Source organism: Podarcis bocagei (genome assembly GCF_964188305.1).
Source record: "Podarcis bocagei genome assembly, chromosome: 6".
Taxonomy (NCBI): domain Eukaryota; kingdom Metazoa; phylum Chordata; class Lepidosauria; order Squamata; family Lacertidae; genus Podarcis; species Podarcis bocagei.
Window position 1 is genome coordinate 61451466 of NC_138130.1, and position 18990 is coordinate 61470455.

Genomic DNA, 18990 nt, shown 5'->3' on the forward strand with positions numbered 1-18990 from the left:
CAGCTTCTGTCCAGTGTGCACATTTGACCCCCAAGTGACAGAGTAAATGAAAGCTCTTATTTAAAGTATTGCAGTCAGTTCAAAAATATTGTGCTAATAAAGTTATGCATTCTAATTGAAAGATTTATAGCAATCCATTTAGTTGTTACTAGGTTATTTGTGACAGGCAGATGCAGAGTAACCTGATTAGAGGAGGCATTGTGATGACTTGTAGCTGCTGAGGAGAATAAAGCTTCAAACCATTGTCATGGCCCATTCTCTGAAATGCATTCAGAAGATGATTTAAAGGCAGGCATGTGGTCATTAAATTTAAGTTTGCAGCTGCCTAGCTGGAGGTGGTTAGCGTATAAAACATGAATATAAAATAACAGAACTCACCTCTGGTCAGTTAACTTCTCCCTTGCAATTCAGATTCGAAATGCATTGTTAAAACAATCTACTATGCTATAAATTATTATTTTAAAAAATATATACCAAATAAATATAATCTTGAATTAAAATGCTTCATTGAAAAAGAAACCCTGGGCATGCAGGGCAGCTGCCACATCGTTGCAAATACTTGTTAAACTGTCTGGACCCTTTCATAGACTAATATATCATTCTGTGCACTAATTTGGGGGCAGGTTTTGTGGGTGCAGTTTTTTTGCCTTGGGTTGGGGAAGGTTCTGAATGTAGCCCAATGTGACTGTGGGCCCCCAAAGTGCAGTGTGTTCATTTTACAGTGTTCTGTTTATTAGGGGGAAAGACACTTGAGATATCTGTTATGGTTTTAGCTTTAGAGAGAGGTCCTTAAATGGGAATAAGCAAATATGATATTTTTGTCTGCAGTGTTTTCAGATGTTTTACTTCTTGGGGATCTATTTCTAACTTGGCTGTTGAGAAACCCTAGTGAATTACAAATGTTTCTGAAGAATCATACACTTTGTACATGTTAAGGCAAGTCTACTGAGCATTTTTAGAATTCAGTGTTAATTTAATTTAATTGAGGAATCCTCTGCTATAGTTCCAGGTGACCTGGAACGCGGTTTGAAAACCGCTGAATTTTTAAACTTAATGGTGGTATAAAATAGTTTTAAAAGGAGCAGTTCTTGAGAGTATTCCTTTATGTTTAGGAGTTTCATGATACCAATTGTATTGGTAAACCTCAATGTTGTAACAAGGCAAATCACTTTGAGATGTGGAGGCTTGCATTGCTTGTAACGTAAGCAAAGCTTTTACACTGACATCTAGCTTTGGATATGGTGGAGGATGCTACACTTGGCTGGCATGTTTAAAAGAATTATTCAGGTATCTGATACATATTTATAACAACCAATCACTACACTTTGACACATTTCTCAATCCAAGGTTTCTGTTATAAGAACAAAGTATGAGTATCCATATCTAAAGTAAGGTTGGCAGATTGTCAAGATTTATGAAGGATTCCTAAGCTTAAGAAGTTTAAACATTAAGAGCACTAGAATGTGGCTTGGCCATTCACATATTTAAATAATTTATCTTTTATATTGTATTGAACTTTACTGAACCATAGCAGTTTGCATAAAAATATGGTAGGTAGACAAGGAATCATACTGACTTCAGAGAACCCCTCCCTTAGCCAGTTTGAGACCATCCCAACTTCCCCTTTTACTATTGCAACTCTTGGAGGACAACCATTAGGACAAAAATTATGATGCTTGAAAAGCAAGTTAACTTCTATGGTTCTGAAGAAGATACCAGTAGGTAGAAGATCTTTTCTGTGAACCACCCTAAGACCTCTGGGTATAGGACAGTATATAATTTCAATACATAATAATAGGTATATTCAATTCAGCAAGTGTATGGATATTCAGCAGATAGATGATCATAACTAACTAGAGAACGCAAGAAGTTATCCCTCCCAGCCTAAATTACATTGTACTGTACATGGAATATTCAAGTTATGCTGTGTTTTAAAGGTTGCATAAGCTATGAGTTTCCTTCATGTTCCTCTTTCACCTATCCTTTGAAATTACCACAGTTCCCAAACACTATTTATCAATTTGCCACATATTATATCCGAAACTAATATAAAAGTGCTAAAAATCATTACAATCTTCTGTGCAAGGTTTAGTTGAATTAACTGGAGTTCAATTAAAGGCATAGTTTGTACAAAAGAACTTACCAGTGGATAATACCCTGATTTCCAAGTCCTCTCCAAATACTGAAAAAGGAAACAAAGAAGTGTAATTTAGGGATTTTGTTCACCATGACTGCCACACAATCGTCACAAATAATAGAATACTTCATATGTTTCCTTAGTTTACAAGGTTCATGAGCCTTAAAATTAAAATTTTAAATACTCATTTTTCTCACTATCTTAAACCTGCATCAAAGTTTGAATACAAAAGGGAGATTTGTTTCTTTTAATAGATCATGTCCTGCAAAATCCTTACGGCTTTAATATATGGTCACACTACACAGTGCCCTCAGTGACTGCAGTTAATGGTTTTATATGCCCTCCTTTTTCAAATCTGGGAAATAGGAAGGACAAATTGAGTCAGCACCTTCTAAAAACCTTATAGGAAGATACTGTGTTTGCAGCAGCCATGTGCCATAGTTCTGCTCTTTCAATTATAAATGAAAAATGCTGCAATGGGCAAATTGTGACTGTTTACATCTTTACTTGTCAACACTTCTGAAACCTTTTTGGCACCCTGTTTACTTGTGGTCTCCCCAATCAGAGCAGGCCCTGCACACTAAGACTTTTAAAATAATAACAACCTGAAGACAGAAGACGGAGATACAGAGGGACAGTCTAGGACCTTGCTGCTAATTTCTCTTTTAACATAATCAAATCAGTGCAGCCACCCAGCCAGGACTCATAACCCTTAATAAGTCACTCTACTCGATTAAGAGAAATTGATTTTCCTCCATCGTGGATCATAGTGATTATGATAAATATTGTATCTGCTGCTCACTTTCTTTCTTCCCTGCCAGTGTCCATTTGTTTGCAGGCCGGCAGGTAAACGAGCTGGGGAGATGACGCTGTGTCATTAACTGCAGTTGGTGTCAGCATTCTGACAGCTGCAGAATAGAGTGGCTCTATAGATCAGTGCAGAAACCGATTGTGAGGGTACTGTGCAGCAATTACACACACTCTGACAACTATAGTGACAGCCTTAAATGTGGGAAACTATGGGGTGGTAATTTGTAATTGCAGCTAGTTGGACAAGCTGCAACATCAGTGGTGTGGTGGCCAGCTGACAGCAATTTTTGATGATAAGAAATTTGAACAGAAAGAGACAAATGGTCAAGCTGTAAATTCTTAGAAAGGTGCATACCCTAACTTTCTCCCACATCTCCCTAATTCAGTCCTGTAAATCAGAATATCTGATGATACAGGCTCTTGCTGTTAAAATGGCATTGACCCCATTACTACACCAGCATAACCCTATGGTTGACTGTCAATTCCAATGCGATGCTAGAAATTTATATTCCTCATGAGATCAACAACTGCTGCACCTATATTGATGGTTAAACCAAGGTGGATGGTGTGCCACAAACCTATTAGCCAGCATAGGAGGCAGCATCTGGTTTAGGTTTGACAAACCTATATAGCTGTTATTAGAACTCATGTATATTTTTGTATGGTGGCTGTATGAGAACAGTGCCACTGGATCAGGCCAGCCTAGGCTAGCATGCTTTTCTCACAATGTCTAGCCAGATGCCCATGAGAAGCCTGCAAGAAGGACCTGAGCAGAAGAGCACTCTCCCTTCCTGTGGTTTCCAGCAACTGGTATTCAGAAGCATTATTGCCTCCAACCATGGAGGTGGTTAGTAGCCATTGTGAATTAATTTATTTTTACTATATTTTTAGGGTTCTTGAAGAGCAAATTTTCACTGCTCTTGCTTTTTACCATATTAAGATACATTGGTACCTTGGGTTAAGTACTTAATTCGTTCTGGAGGTCCGTTCTTAACCTGAAACTGTTCTTAACCTGAAGCACCACTTTAGCTAATGGGGCCTCCTGCTACCGCCACACCGCTGGAGCACGATTTCTGTTCTCATCCTGAAGCAAAGTTCTTAACCCGAAGTACTATTTCTGGGTTAGGGGAGTCTGTAACCTGAAGCATATGTAACCCGAGGTACCACTGTATATGTTTGTGGTTTGGAGGTCCTTTTGAGGAATGAAAGGCAGCATATACATTTGTTTATATGCTTCCCCCTGCCCAGCATTTCGTATCTCTATCTCTTGTTGTTCGGTGGTCATCTTGCCTCTGTAACTGGTGCTGAGTCTGTACCATTTATCTGAGTTGATAAAGATATTTTCCTTACTCTCAAGTAAGTGCTCTGCCACCATAGACTGAATGGGAACCAGGGTACCAGGTACCAGTGACTACTACTAAAGTATGTACACTGGCAAAACCTTGCAGGTAGGCATTACTTCTTGTATTATTTACAAGCTGCATCCAGCTCAGTGAGTCACAAGTTGTATGGACTTGCAATAAATTGTGTTAAGGGAGACATCTAGGAACCTCTTAAATGCTAGACGTTCCTATAGCTAAGTAAATTGGCTTCTAAATAATGGAAATTCATCCCACATAATTTTGTTTTTAAATCAAAGCCTGTTCTATTTTCAGCAGATAACATAACATAAATCAGGAGAATCACCAATGAAGGCCAGTGTTTTGTCCAGTTTGAACCAGAGACTTAAAGCTTTGTGTCATTGGTTTGCCTCAATTCCTTTTTTTTTCTTCATTAATAAAAATATCTGTAACAAAATCTTGGTCCTGAACATCTTGTTTCTTGGCTATTTTTGAACACATGGTGGTTGCTTATCAACATGTGCTGGGTTTGTTGTATCGTGGGCAGAGCTTCTTTCTGACATGTGTCTGTATGCGATTCAGGATGTTAGAAATACAGTGGTACCTTGGGTTAAGTACTTAATTTGTTCCGGAGGTCCGTTCTTAACCTGAAACTGTTCTTAACCTGAAGCACCACTTTAGCTAATGGGGCCTCCTGCTGCCGCCACACGATTTCTGTTCTCATCCTGAAGCAAAGTTCTTAACCCAAGGTAATATTTCTGGGTTAACGGAGTCTGTAACCTGAAGCGTATGTAACCCGAGGTACCACTGTCTTCTCAAACTGTAATCTCTGGCAAGACAGTGGTTCAGAGAGAAGGTATTGAAGTTTGAAAGGTATTCTAGACAGTTTTTGGGACTGAAAAATGGGGACCAGTTTCTCTTTTATCTGTACAGTACAGAAGTTTAGAAATTATATCTTATTTATTTATTTGATTATTATGTATCTTTTCTGTACTGGTATTAAAATATAGTTTAAAATCATACAATTTTAAACTTATATATGGAAATAAAGGAGAGTATAATGTGTATTTTCATGATGCAAGGAATCATGAACCCAAGATAAAAATCTGTTTGTCTTGCTGTACAGTACTTGCCTTATCAGTGTATATGGAGCATTCCTGACCTGAATGCTGCAATGAAGAGAAACGGGTACCTTCTAAAGAACAAGTAGGAAGCCTAAGGTGCAAATATGAGATTATTTTAATAAAGCTGTATATTCCCCCAGTACAGAAGTGTAAGTGGAGTTTCTGTTAGTGTAACTAAAATTTTAGACATATAAGTTTGATTTGGGGGGGCGGGGCGGGTTCTGCTTGTTCCTTCTAGAGGCACATAAGTTCATCACCATTTTTTGGAATATGTCTCTTTTAATAGGCAAGTAGCCCTAGCACCAAGTAAACTGCTTGGTTATCATCTTGTTTAGTTTCCACTTACATATATCACTTGAAGTTCTACAAGAATTTATACAGAGGCAGAGTGTCATGTAAATGTCAGCAATGGGACATGACATGACCTTAAGGCATTGATTATGCCTTTACTCAGACATGGCCCAGAGCTGGTTGTATGGGGTGATGCATTCAAAGGAAATAAGTTTGCATGTAGAAATTAATCTTTAGAAAGGTCACTTTATTTCACAGACTAGAAACACAAGACCTAAATACAAATAATTTGTAAAAAAAAAAAAAGGGCAAGAGGGGAAAACCAAGAAACCCTATTGTGTTCTTACTTTCCTCCGCTCCTGCTCAAATCTAATTAATGAAGGTTGAAATGTTTTGTACTAAGATGCCGTCCCTAGTAAAATAATACAGTTGTGTTTGAGTTGCCAACCCTCTAGAATAAAAAAGGCTTGCTGCATGTTTGTAAAGTTAGTAACCATTACACCGCAGTAATAATAAAATTATGTCAAAAATTCTATGCTCAGTTTAAAGTAAGATGATGGAAACATACTTAAAATTTTTAGAATTAGTACAAATCAAGACTTTTAGAAGGATTGGAAGTCAAAACATAGTGCTGCCTATTTAGGAGCAAGTAGTGCAAGATAATTCACCAATATGTATTATTGTGTTTTATCAAACATGTTACTGACTTAAGAAAATCAGTAGAGAGTTAACGATTGACACCTCTTTCATCCAGTTATCAAAGGTACTAGAAATTTCAGGCAGCCAAAGTGGACACGTTCCTAACCATCCTTATTATGAACCATGATCCATAGGCTTTGTGTCTGTAGGTCCATCCAGTGGTGGCAGAAACATTTCTTCTTGTGCAAGTTGGGACACCTGATGTTTTTTATGACCCCCCCTACCTACTGCAGCCCTCTTTATCATATCTCATTCAGTTATGGAGTGCCCCCCAACCCACAGGATGAGTTTTCAGTAGGGCAGAAGGCATAAGTGCAGGGATGGAGTGGTTGGTAAAATTTGGGGGACCTTACTAGCATGAATGGAAACACAGGGCCTTTTTACTTGTCATTCATTGCATAATATTGAATAAGGATGTAAATTACTGTATTTAGGTTTTGAGGACCTTTGACCACACACTCAAGTCTGCAATTGTTCTGTAAGAATTGCTTGTAGTTTGTTTGGGTTTTTTTGCTTGAATGAAAGATACTTTAAAAAGAGCTATTAACAGCGGAATTACTACATATTTTTTAATGGCAATGAGTTTTAAAAATAAGATGGATAGCACTGTAAATATTTTGACCAGCTTCTTAAGCTGATAAGAATCTTTAGGTAGAATTGACTGAAAAATAAAGCCGACAATTTCCGTGAAAATATTTATCTGAACACTGAAGTTGGACAACAGCTGCTCTAGTCAAACTGTTTGCTTTTGCTACTGCTTTTCTTCACTTGTTTTGATAACTATGAACAAAGGTCAATCACTTTTGCATGAAGACAGATCCTGACAGCACTAGTTGTCAGCAAGTAATGTACAGCTACAAAATATATGCCTGTCAACATTTAAAAATCCCTGGGTATAGTTTCTGTTTCTCATGATCAATGTAAAACAAAAATCAACTGCAGAAACTTGCAGAAGGCTCTTCAGAGTTGCTCTCTGTAGTGCCACTGACTGCTTTTCCTCTTTCAATCTTAATGAATGAAAAATTACATTCTGCTTGTTTAAATGTGTGAAAACTGAGAAGCAAATAAGAAGGGTCCTGTTAAAAAATGGCTTAGTGAAATATCCATAACCGAAATGATTGGTAATTCATTTTGGTTTTGAAAGAGATTGTAGGTGACTGTACAACAGTGCTTTTCAAACTATCTCATGTGGTGCATTGGTAATCCCACTTCCCACCCACAAATGTGTCGGGCTATTACCGTATTTGGTCCCTGACACATCCCACCTAACCTGGGCTATGGTAGAGTTGCCACAGATCAGCAGCTGCAGACCATATCTTTGAGTTGTTGTAGACGAGCTTGAGTATATGGCATAATGCCCACATGGGCCAGTCTCTTGCTGGATTATTTCCATGCAGCCCATGAAATAAATGGTAAATGTGACTTGTGCAATCTTCCACAACATGTGAATCAACTTGTTTTAAGATTGAAGGTATTAATTCACTTTATGAAAGGTGTGCATTCCTCATGTCACCCTTTAATTCATTAATGTACTACAGCCACAATTTCAAACTACCTTTTGAATACACGTAAAATATTTTCCTTTGATTCAGCAAGCATTACCAAACTAAGTACTTGTAAGTCACTGCATAATGGTTGCAGATTTTGTGTAATCCCCACCCCGAAAAGGGGTGTGTGACCATTATGTGGTGAATTACAGGGGTGGAGGAAGGGGTTGTGTACGGTTGACAGACATAATCGCTTACCTGTTGGGATATCTTGGGGTGTGATTACCTGTTGGGATATCTTGGGGTGTGTTTTTACAATATCAACGACAAACAAAAACAAAACAAACAAAACATAACAAACATAAATCATAACCTTATTGAAAATAACAGTTATTTACTTTGTAAAACGACCTCCTCGTTTCCCCTTAGTTGGATTTCATTGCATATCCTTATAACGGTTTTCCAAATCCCAATTTTGATACCCTTTAAATTAAACATTAACATCTTTAAATCTTCTTCTTGTATTCAACATATTATTTTATCATTTAACATAAATACAATCCTAAGCCCATTAAGTATCTGGAAGCTATTTCCAGTTATTTTAGCTTAACAAATTTAGCTAAATAATCATTAAATTTCTTCCATTCTTCCTGGTGTTCCTCCTCCTCCTCCTGGTCACGGACTCTTCCGGTTAGATCGGCTAGCTCCATAAAATCCATCATCTTCATCTGCCATTCTTCTACTGTTGGTAATTGTCGAGTTTTCCACTTTTTAGCTAACAAAATATGAGCCGCAGTTGTGGCATACAAAAATAGATTAACATCTTTCTTGGGCAATTCCGAACCTATTATTCCAAGAAGAAAGGCCTCTGGTTTCTTTATAAATGTAGATTTCAACATTTTTTTCAATTCATTATAAATCTTTTCCCAGAAGTCTTTCACCTTGGGGCAGGTGCACCACATATGAAAGAATGTTCCTTCCTTTTCTTTACATTTCCAACATGTATTATCACAATTATGATACATCTTTGCTAATTTTACAGGAGTCAAATACCATCTATACATCATCTTCATAATATTTTCCTTTAACAAAGTACATGCGGTGAACTTAACCCCTTTCTTCCACAGTCTTTCCCAGTCCTCAAACATTATATTATGTCCTAAATCTCTTGCCCAATCTTTCAATTTTTTGAGTGGAAAAACAAGGTGAGACTATTGTGCAGTGGCGACAATTATGTGGTGAATTATAGTATTCAGAATTTAAAACATACAGTTAATGAATTTGCTAGTACTCACATCATAGCTGTTCACATAGACCTGAATATGAATTACTTTTTTACTTTTTAGGCATTCACTTTACTTTATTGTTGAAATAATAAATCTTTTGTTTCGATGAATAAAATACGGCGTTTTACCAGAACACTGCTGGAACTATTTTATCTAAATAAGAAATGAATTAACTTGTTTAAGTGTCCTTGATTATCTTCTATTCCTATATATATTTCTCTTCTTAAGAACCTGTTTCTGAACAACACAGAAGAAGGAATCAATGGCTTGCTTGGCAAATACAGTTGTTGTTTTTTACTCTCCCCCCCCCCCCTTCAGTTATTCATTATGGTAATGGTACTTTGTGATGTGAAATTTCTGGATTTATGACCCGTTCTCGATAAGCGGGAATCCAGGCTGCATGTGCATCTTTGATAAGGTTCTAATTGGATAGCAGTGACCTTTCTGAATGTAATTCTGGGTGGAAGATTAAAAAGCAGTCCAGAAAGTGACAGGTTTGGGACAATAACATATGAATTCGGCTCTGCTGGCAGGCAAGAGATGTAAGCCATGATAAATTAGAGGCCAGCCAAACAGGCTTGCTGAATGATTGTTCATTTCCATTGCATCCTGGGGTAAAATCTACTGCACAAGTGATGCCAACCATGCCACATTTTCCCTCTTTATGCATTACTACTGATTGCTAGCACTGGGAAACTGTGAAGTTAATGTCCTCTCACAGGGCACCAATGGTCACATACTCAATTAGCAGCATGTTCACCCAGATGATTCTTTCTAGGACATTTGTATATTTACTTCACATATTATGAACACAATATAAACATCCCAGTGATGACAGGGAAAACCTGTTTGCTGTCATTTGTGTGGCTGCAAATGATAAAGATGTTTATCTTAAGGCATTCCTGATCTGAAACATTAGTTCAAGGTTCTCGGAATCCATTTCTGCTTATTCTAAAAAGTAAATGAGAATGGGTAAGGGTGGGTGTTGTCACCTTAAAAAGGTTAATGGCATCAGGTAACAGGTGGAAGTTCTATCCAAAATACAAAATGATTTGTAATGCAGTAATTTTAATTGTAAATTTAGCTAAGTATTCTGAAGTTAAAAAGCATAAAGTGTCTTACCCACTCTCTTACTTCACAGCCCCATGTTAATTTGGTATTTCCTTCTTCTCACAAGAAAAGTGAGCAACAGTTCCAATTGATAAGAAAAAGTAAAGCCATGTCAAATTGCATTGTTAGGGCTGGCAAAACAGTCCTTATATCTTAGTAGACAGACATCTATAATATCTGACTCTCATTTATACTTAGACCTGTTAACATTATTCTGGCATCATTAAATAGCTTTAAATGGACTTATGTGTAATTTGTACTCCATTTAAGTTTTCCAAGTACCACTGGAGCAGAGTAAAAGTGTTTAGGGTAAATGAGAATTGGGACCATTAGCTAGACTCTAAATACCATATATGACAATTAAAAGGTTGTAGTTCCCAGCAGTGCTCTTTCTTAGGTGACAAAAATATCAGAGTTAAAAGCTTTTTCCTGGTAGTGCTAGACATGCTAGTTCTGATGTGGCAAATCTGAGAAGATCAAAGGAAAAAGCAGTCATTTTTTTGAGTATCATTTGAGTAAGCCATACCTTCTTGTAAACTTTCCCCCTTCTACCTCTTTTAGCATGAGAGATTCAAATAAATATTTCTAGCTTAACAAAAGCATAATTAAAAAGCAAATGTTATGAATATTTATGGATCAGTATGTGGTTCAGGTAGTAGTTAAGCAAATTGCTGACATAGATTTCTACTTTTCTGTAGATTTGAAATTAGCCCTTTATGTTTCATTATAACAATAAATTTCTCATCTTGAGAACAAACTGGTAGAACTGAGTTGCTCTATTTTAAAATAATATATACAGTTTTTTCAGTATTTGTGAGAAGGTATACAATATTTATTTATGCCCTATGTCAATTTGCATAATCAAAATGAGCCCTAATTGACTATTTGTGAAAACTAAAAACACACCAAGACAGTAACTTTGGTTAAATAACGTTGGTTTAAAAAAATATCCCTGGCTGTTTTATACATGCCAATTGCTACAAAGAGACTTGCTCAGGAAATGTGCCTGTGGCCTGATCATTCTCAAGTTCATGAGTGGAGGACATCACACATACATTGTATTCTACATTTTCTGCTTATCTCTAAATGTGTCTGTTCTACAGACTAAAAGTTATTTGGTGAAACGCTGGGGTCAAACATCAATGATAGCAGCATAACCCTGTTTGCCTAAGGATGGAGTGAGCGATGTTCCCTTTTATATAGGATCCATATAACACCTGGTTAGACAAAATCCTGGTTGCCTGCTGTTTGCTAAATGCAGATGGGGCAGGAAAGGCAAGTACTACTAATTTTATTCATTTAGTTAGTTAGTACATCTATATTCCACTTTTCTTACATCATCAAACATACATGGGGTTCCCAGAGAGTATTCTGTCCAGGCACTGACCAGATCTTAGCTGCAACTAGTTGGTTAGAATACATCATGTACCCTCATACCATGTGCCTGGACATTTTAAAATGAGCATATAGAGATTCTTTAACAATTGTTGCTTAACATAATGATTATCTATCTAGAAAGAATTGTATTGTGACAGAAAGCACAATGGGTATGAGAAAACTCTTGGGTTTCTGCAGGTGAATCATCAGCCTGCTGTCATGGAAATATTGGGGCTAGTTTTTAATTTATGGATAATCAGAATCTAAGAATCTCAAGAAGGTACTTCTCCAAAAGGCACTGATCATTTTTTCAGAGAAACCAATTTTTTCCCCACTTGACTAATTTTTGTGTTGCACATACAAACTGAAATGAATTCAGTGCTAGCCACTGGGCTGCCTGTGTAGCTCGACTGCCAGCGCTTTATAAAGCGTTTGCTGTAAACTTGCATTTTTATCGCATGTGCTTGGATTTTATAATTTTATGACTGCAATGGGGGGAAAGGATGCAGAGGAAATGTGATCATATACCCTTTCTTCATGGATGGAAGAATATTATGTGCTGTTCATTTAAGTATATTTTATTATTATTAAAGCATCTCATTATTCTACAACAGAGGTTTTAAAATTGAGAAGATGCATCATGCAAACACTTGTGTATATTATTATGAACTTCATCTGGGTAGACTAATCATCTCCTTATTTTCAAAGGAACAGAAGAAGTAGGGGTAAATAAATGGTTGCATGTAATTTTCTGTGTAAGTTATTAATAAGAGAAACAGACTCAGTTGCATCATGAGCTGTCTATCCCAGTGCTTTAATGTTCCAGGGTGGAATGGACAGCAATCCCTCCCCCAATCTGCAAACTCCCATGCGGCTGCAGTATCGGGAGCCAGAAAAATCAAAGAGCCACCTACTGACCCCACCTATTGTCTGGCCTTGTCGTCTTCTATCAGTGGCATGCCACAATCAGCAAGATACATGTGTACCTCATGCTTGCTCGGGGTTTGGCAAACTCCTGTCCCTTGCACCTGTTTGCTTATGCATGAGCTGTGCATGTTTGAATCCAAAGAGCTAGGCATGGGGTAGGAAGAAGGCAGAGAAATCACTGTCAGCTCCTCATTACCCCATAAAGAGGAGGAAGAATAGACTGAAGAGGCAAGGGAGATCTTTGTAGAGCCCTTAAGTGTACTTTAAAATGGGAAAAGATGTGACTGTTAATCATGGTGTATTAGTTAATAAATGAAGTGTATGTGCTTTAAAAAAGAATGTGTTAACTCTTCCTTGCTTACATATAAAACTTTCTTCTTAGAAGATCCCATAACTTCAGATTGGATTTCTAAGCACTTAACATGCTGAGTCACCATTGTTCTATGATTGAGTAAAGTGTGAATCGGCATGAGAAGAGGATAGGGGAACAAATCCAATCTGATTGATCTATAAATTGTATTTTAATCCCACTTGGGGCAGCTTTAACACAACAATGAGTGTAGTGTTTTGTTTTGACCTTGTGGATATTTTTATATGCGAAAGTTTCCTCATGGATACAAGCTAGCGGACCTTAGAGCTACATCATTATTTGAGTGCCCTTAAAGTTGAGACAACATTACCACACATTAGGGAAGGAAAGCACACAGGAGAGGTTTCTATTAAAGTGGAACATGAGGGAGAATGGAAAGGCAGCATTGAGAACAAGTTTTTAAACTATCACATACCGAACTTTATAACCGAGTTATAAAAACTTTAACTGATTTAATCTCTGTTGTAACTTTTTCTAACCTTATTGTGCATTGCTTAGAGACTGCAGTGATATATAAATAATATAAGGGTAATGTAATAATAAAAGGGAAAACTTAATGAGAGAATATGCATTTAAATCTAAATATCACATAAACCACTATGAGTTTAAAATGCCTTCTATAAGCACTACAAGATTAATAGAAGAGTTAAAAACTACAGGACTGAAAATACATTTTAAAAGACAAGTCAGTAGTTACAAACACATTGGCTTCTTTCAAGCTGCGAGTAAGTGTTGGGCCCACATGTTTTTTCCTCAGCCCTCCCCACCTCTCATCACATGCCAGCTTTGTGGCTGTATTCTATGGTTTCCAATTGCACCCAAACAGAAAGCTCTGGCAATGTCAGTTTACTAACCAGAATATTAAACCATGGGCTGATCTTGGTTTAAAATGTTGGCTAGTAAACTGACATTCATCCAGAGTTCCTTCTTTCAAACATAATGGTCAATTCTGTTGTTACAACACTGTTGAAGCTGAGATGAGGTGGGATGAGAACATGTAAAGGAGGATCATGTAGCCAACAATGGAATGTTCACCCTACTCAAAGATAATTGCAGTGTGTGGGAATATTAATTAGAATTGTGGTTAGGGAGGAAGGGTAAACACCCTTGCATGCCTGTAGTTAGAAAAAGAAAAACCCTTGGTATTCTTCCAAGCTACAGATTTTGCCTAATATGTAGATTGACACTATGCTGTACTGTAAATAGCTTGATCTGCTCTATGATTTTTAAAATGTCGTTATTGATGCTGAAGATGTTAGAAATGGAGAGAAGCAGATTCTTGCACATCTGTCAGCATTTTCCTACCCCACACAAGTTGAACAAATGAATAGTCGTCTTGAACAAATGAATAATCTTGAACTTTTTGGAGTTACAAGCATAGACAGAAAAAATGCATTCACAGATTATTGTATGACTAATTTTCTGTCAGCAACATACTTAATTATTGAGATGAGGATATGAAATACCTTTAAGCATTTCAGATGTCTGGACTGATTATGTTTTAAGTTTTATAAACATTATTTCACTTTCTTGCTTTCTTACATCATGCCATATCTCACATAATCTCACATTCTACTTACATTCTACTGCAAAAATAAATGTCCAAAGAGGCAAATATTATGTCTTAAAATTAACTTTATCTGGACATGATATTGCAATATATGTTTAATCTATTGTCAGAATCATGCTTTTATCATTACAGTTATGGGGTTACACCAAAACCTTGCACCTGTTTATTTACTTTTTTAGAACCCTGGAAGCAAAATGCATATATCAGATGTTTGAAACACAAGTGTACCGTACATGTCTTGCAAACCTTTTGTGCAGATAGTAGTATTTAGTATAGATTAGCTAAAGTGCCTTTGGGGATTAGCTTCTCTGCAGTTGCTGAGGATATCAACGTGCTGAGAATACACAGAGATGTTTTCACCACCTTCCAGCTGTAAAACAATAATTTTATCAAGAGTCCAATAGCAGTCACTGAGTGTACATATATCCCCACAGGTTAGTGCTAGCTTATGTTCCTTTCCAGAATATTTATATTTTTTTAACCAGTCATCAGTCATTCTAAACATCCCTGCCATCCAATGCATAGCTTGATCTTTCTTGTTAACCTATAATATCCAAACTATATTATATTCTGGTGTATATACTACACAAACATGCACATACTACATAAAAAGCACTATAAAAAGTATTATAAAGATTATAGGCTTGTTTACACTCAGTAGTGTTGCAAAGGCAATCTATACAAAACATGTTGGTGACTGGTTTTCATTTGATTTTCTCCTTCCCCCTTCCTGACCTCTCTATTTTGACTGCCAGTGCCCTTTCTAATTCTCAGTTTACATTTTCTGTATTTTTTATTAGTCTGATACGTTTAACCAGGGGCAGAGCTGATTTGCAAACTAGCTGGGAAGCATATTAAGCAAGGAAGAAGGAAAGCAAAGCATGCATCTTGGATAAAATGTCAAAATTGAGGCTTTCTCACTCCCTTCCATTTTTCCCAGTGCACTGGATGTATAATTACCTCATTGTTTCAATAATGTGCAAAAATTAAAGGCAGTAAGATGGAAAAAAATGTAAATAGGAAGACTTACTATAATGCTCTTCTAAAATGAAGAATTTAACTAAACCACTCTAAAGTCCCCTGCTGCGCTCAGGCGAGTTGAAATTAATTCAAGACGGCAGATAAAAATTTTAACCAGCCCGAGTGGAGATGACGGATGTGACAGCTCTCAGTTAAAATGTCTTTTAGTGGCAAATGCATGCATATTAGTCAAGTGATGTGACATAACTGTCCTGGGTGAGAAAAGATGAACCAATGACCATTTGCATTGAGAACAAAAGAAAATTCTTAAGAATAAAACAGAAGAGGAAGGAGAAGATAACTTGCCATTCTATATAATTTTGTCTGTCTCTGGCTTAAAGGAATGTAAGTGACTGAACCTTTTAGTTTTCCCCCACCTTGTCTTGTGGATGTAATGAAATAAAAAGAAAAGGATGAAAAAAAGAAAAAGAAAACAAATGTAACTTGCTTGAAAAAAAACATGTACCTGAAATCCTCTGACACTATCCAGAGCCTGCTGCTGAGTAAACCCATATGGATAGGCTTGTGCTTGTATGTGTTCATATATGTAAAATAAGAGCAAATACTAAAATGTGAAGTCATCAATAGCTTGACACATGTACCTCACCTTCAGTTGATCTGGCTGTCCTATGATCTTTTTTAGGTAAGATAACAGGGCCCAGGTTTGCATAATATTCAGCTAAAGTTTCAGTTCATTTTGATAAGGAACAAAATAATATAAAGAGCAGTGTGCTTTTAAGAAAGGAAAATACTTGGAAAGGAAACATAGAAACCACTATAGTCAACTGATAAGTGGAGCTTACTATGTTAAATTCATTTTCGATGGGCTTAGGGGAACAGAAGTCAGCAGCTCCCAGTTAAAATGACCAGGGTAATTGAGTTTTGAGTATTATTCTGCTTATTTTCTCCATTATAATCAAATTTTATTATCATAATTCTGTTATTTGGATGCACCTCTTACTGTGTATCTCAAGAACGTTCAAGGCCACATCTGGAACGTATTATTCATTACACACACACACACACACATATATATATATACACACACACACACACAGAGAGAGAGAGATTCTTGGGTGTTATAGGGAGGATTTAAACTTTTCTCTTTTGCACCTTATATTTGCATAATATACTATAGCAACCAAATAAGTCTACAAATAAAAATGCAGATGGCCAGTTTTCACAAGCAGGACAACATTGAACAACATCATCTACACTATTTCTATTATTCTCTGTCAGATTTCCTCCCCCTCCCCCCGTATGTCAGTTGACCACCTCACTTACATGAAATACAATATTTAGCAAAACATTAAGTACAAAAATCTGAAAAAGAGTGTTAAGAAGTAAAAACTATAAATGCTGAACTGCTTGAGATGCATTATAGTTTGACAGCTAGCCAGCCATTAACAAGGCTAGCCCCAACATTTGGCTGTTAGAGGTGGTCAGGGAGGCAAATGACAAGATGCTGCCTGCTACCCCCATTTCACCATTCCGTATGCAGAAGCGGTGTGGGGTTATCCTCCTCTACATCATCTGAGTGCAATAGGCTAGCTTAAGGGACATATGACAAGCTGCATGTCACACACAGCTCAGTCCTCCAATGCCTGCTTTGGTCATTCCAATTGGCACCTGCTTTCAGTGTGAAATACTGCAGTGGAACAGTGGTAGTACCCGTGTGTATCACACAAGCAGACCAACCCGTGCAAACCGTCAGTTTCTGATGGATTGTATGGCACATCTCTGTGCTCACTTGGTCCGCTCATTATGCCTAGTGGTAAGGCCCTACCATTAACAATACAAAGTTTGAAACAGATCATTTCCATTAAAGTCATGCTAGAACATCTGAAAAAAAGACCTACCAGTTGTTCAAATCTTATTCATAATGGAAATGGCTACCATGAGAGAATGGCATAACACAAAATAGAGTATAGTAATGTTAAAGCTTTTCTATGCTAGAAAATGATTAACCTGTTGAGTTTCAGCCTGTTATACAGCTGCTAGAGCCCTGCTTTCCCTCCCATGCCAACTCTTCACCTTCTGCACAGCAGGAGACATGCCTCAGCCACTTCGCAAAGTTTCTATGCCTGAGTTTTGCATGGGGGGGTGGGTGGGGTGGATCTTTAATCACACACACTTAACTATGTAATAGTATTTGCAGAAAAAAAGCTGTGAGGAACTGATCACAGATGAACCCACCACAGGAAAGATGGTTGGTAAGGACAAACTATGAAAATTCTGAGGACTGGAAAATAACATAAAAGAAAGGAAAGTGCCCTAAAGGGGAGGGGAAAACAATAGCTCTTTAGGACTCCAGGATTTCTATTGCTTGGTGTCCAAGCAACTCACTTATCAATCACAGCTCTGACATCACTCATTGAGTAAAAACACCAACAGGTGGAAGGAGCCAGGCTGTCTCTTTTCACAGAAACCGCTTAGAAGCTTACCTGTACACTTTCCTACATAACTTTCTTTCTATGAGAGATAGAAACTTTTATTTCAGTTGTAACCTCAAAGTTGGGTCGCTGCAGGTGCCAGTTAAGGCCTTTTCTGGGTGCTGAGTCGGTGACCCCATAGAGTGCTGATCACTTTGATTTGTGGAACAAATGCCAGGATACAACATGATTTATGTACTTATCCAAAATTTATGGTTGAATATATTAAAATGAATTGAAATAATAACCGGACATACACAGGTGACGGACCCTTTAATTATACTATTTGTTTATACTAAAGATATAGCATTAGCAGTGAACAGATAATTAATTTACCATTTATTGACTGCTGCTAGAATATTCCTTTCTCATAAGTGGAATAATACTGACTATGGAAGAATGCAGTATTGTATGTATGGTCAAGCTACAAATATGGTAAAAAGTTGTATAATTTTTAGTGGAGAAATTGAGTTTTTTAATCATTTATTCATGTAATAATCTACAAGATAATTCCAGCCCATATATATATTACTGGGAACTTTATGATACCTGTATGGTTCTTCTGATTGTTTTATTGAAAGTTTAATTACTGTTTTTAAATCTGGTTTTATTATTTATTAGATTGTCTGTAAATAACATGTTGCAGTGAGGCACCAGTTAGTTCCTCAGGTATCCTTGTCTTGTTGGCTCATAAAGTTTTGGTGCCCTCTCTGGCCATTACAGAAGTGGCACCATGCTGCAGATATAAGGCTGGCTGTTTCACTAGCCTAATGCCGTGTGGAGTAAGATCCTCTAGTTGTACTACCAGATAATAACCCTCCTTACTAAAGTTACTGACTTTATTTAGCTGATTTTGTTACTTCTGGAGCTGGCCTACTTGCAGCAGCAATTGGCTTAGATTGTTTGGTTTGGTATACAGTACTTACCAGTAAACAAAACACATATTCCCACACCCCTTCTCATTAACACTTATGCACTGTGAAATACAAGAGGGGAACAGTAAAAGAAAA

The 18990-nt window shown here is 37.1% G+C and overlaps 1 protein-coding gene and 1 long non-coding RNA gene across 22 annotated transcripts in view; one reads left to right on the forward strand and one right to left on the reverse strand.

Annotated features, from left to right (window-relative positions):
• Positions 1–18990, forward strand: part of ROBO2 (roundabout guidance receptor 2) — an 839550-nt gene that overhangs the window by 454811 nt on the left and 365749 nt on the right. The window lies entirely within an intron of this gene.
• The window catches only part of LOC308589212, a 58116-nt gene that overhangs the window by 7723 nt on the left and 31403 nt on the right, over positions 1–18990 (reverse strand). Inside the window, exon 2 of the long non-coding RNA XR_014009158.1 lies at positions 2144–2182. This is a non-coding gene — a long non-coding RNA (uncharacterized lncRNA). The remainder of the gene's footprint in view (positions 1–2143; positions 2183–18990) is intronic.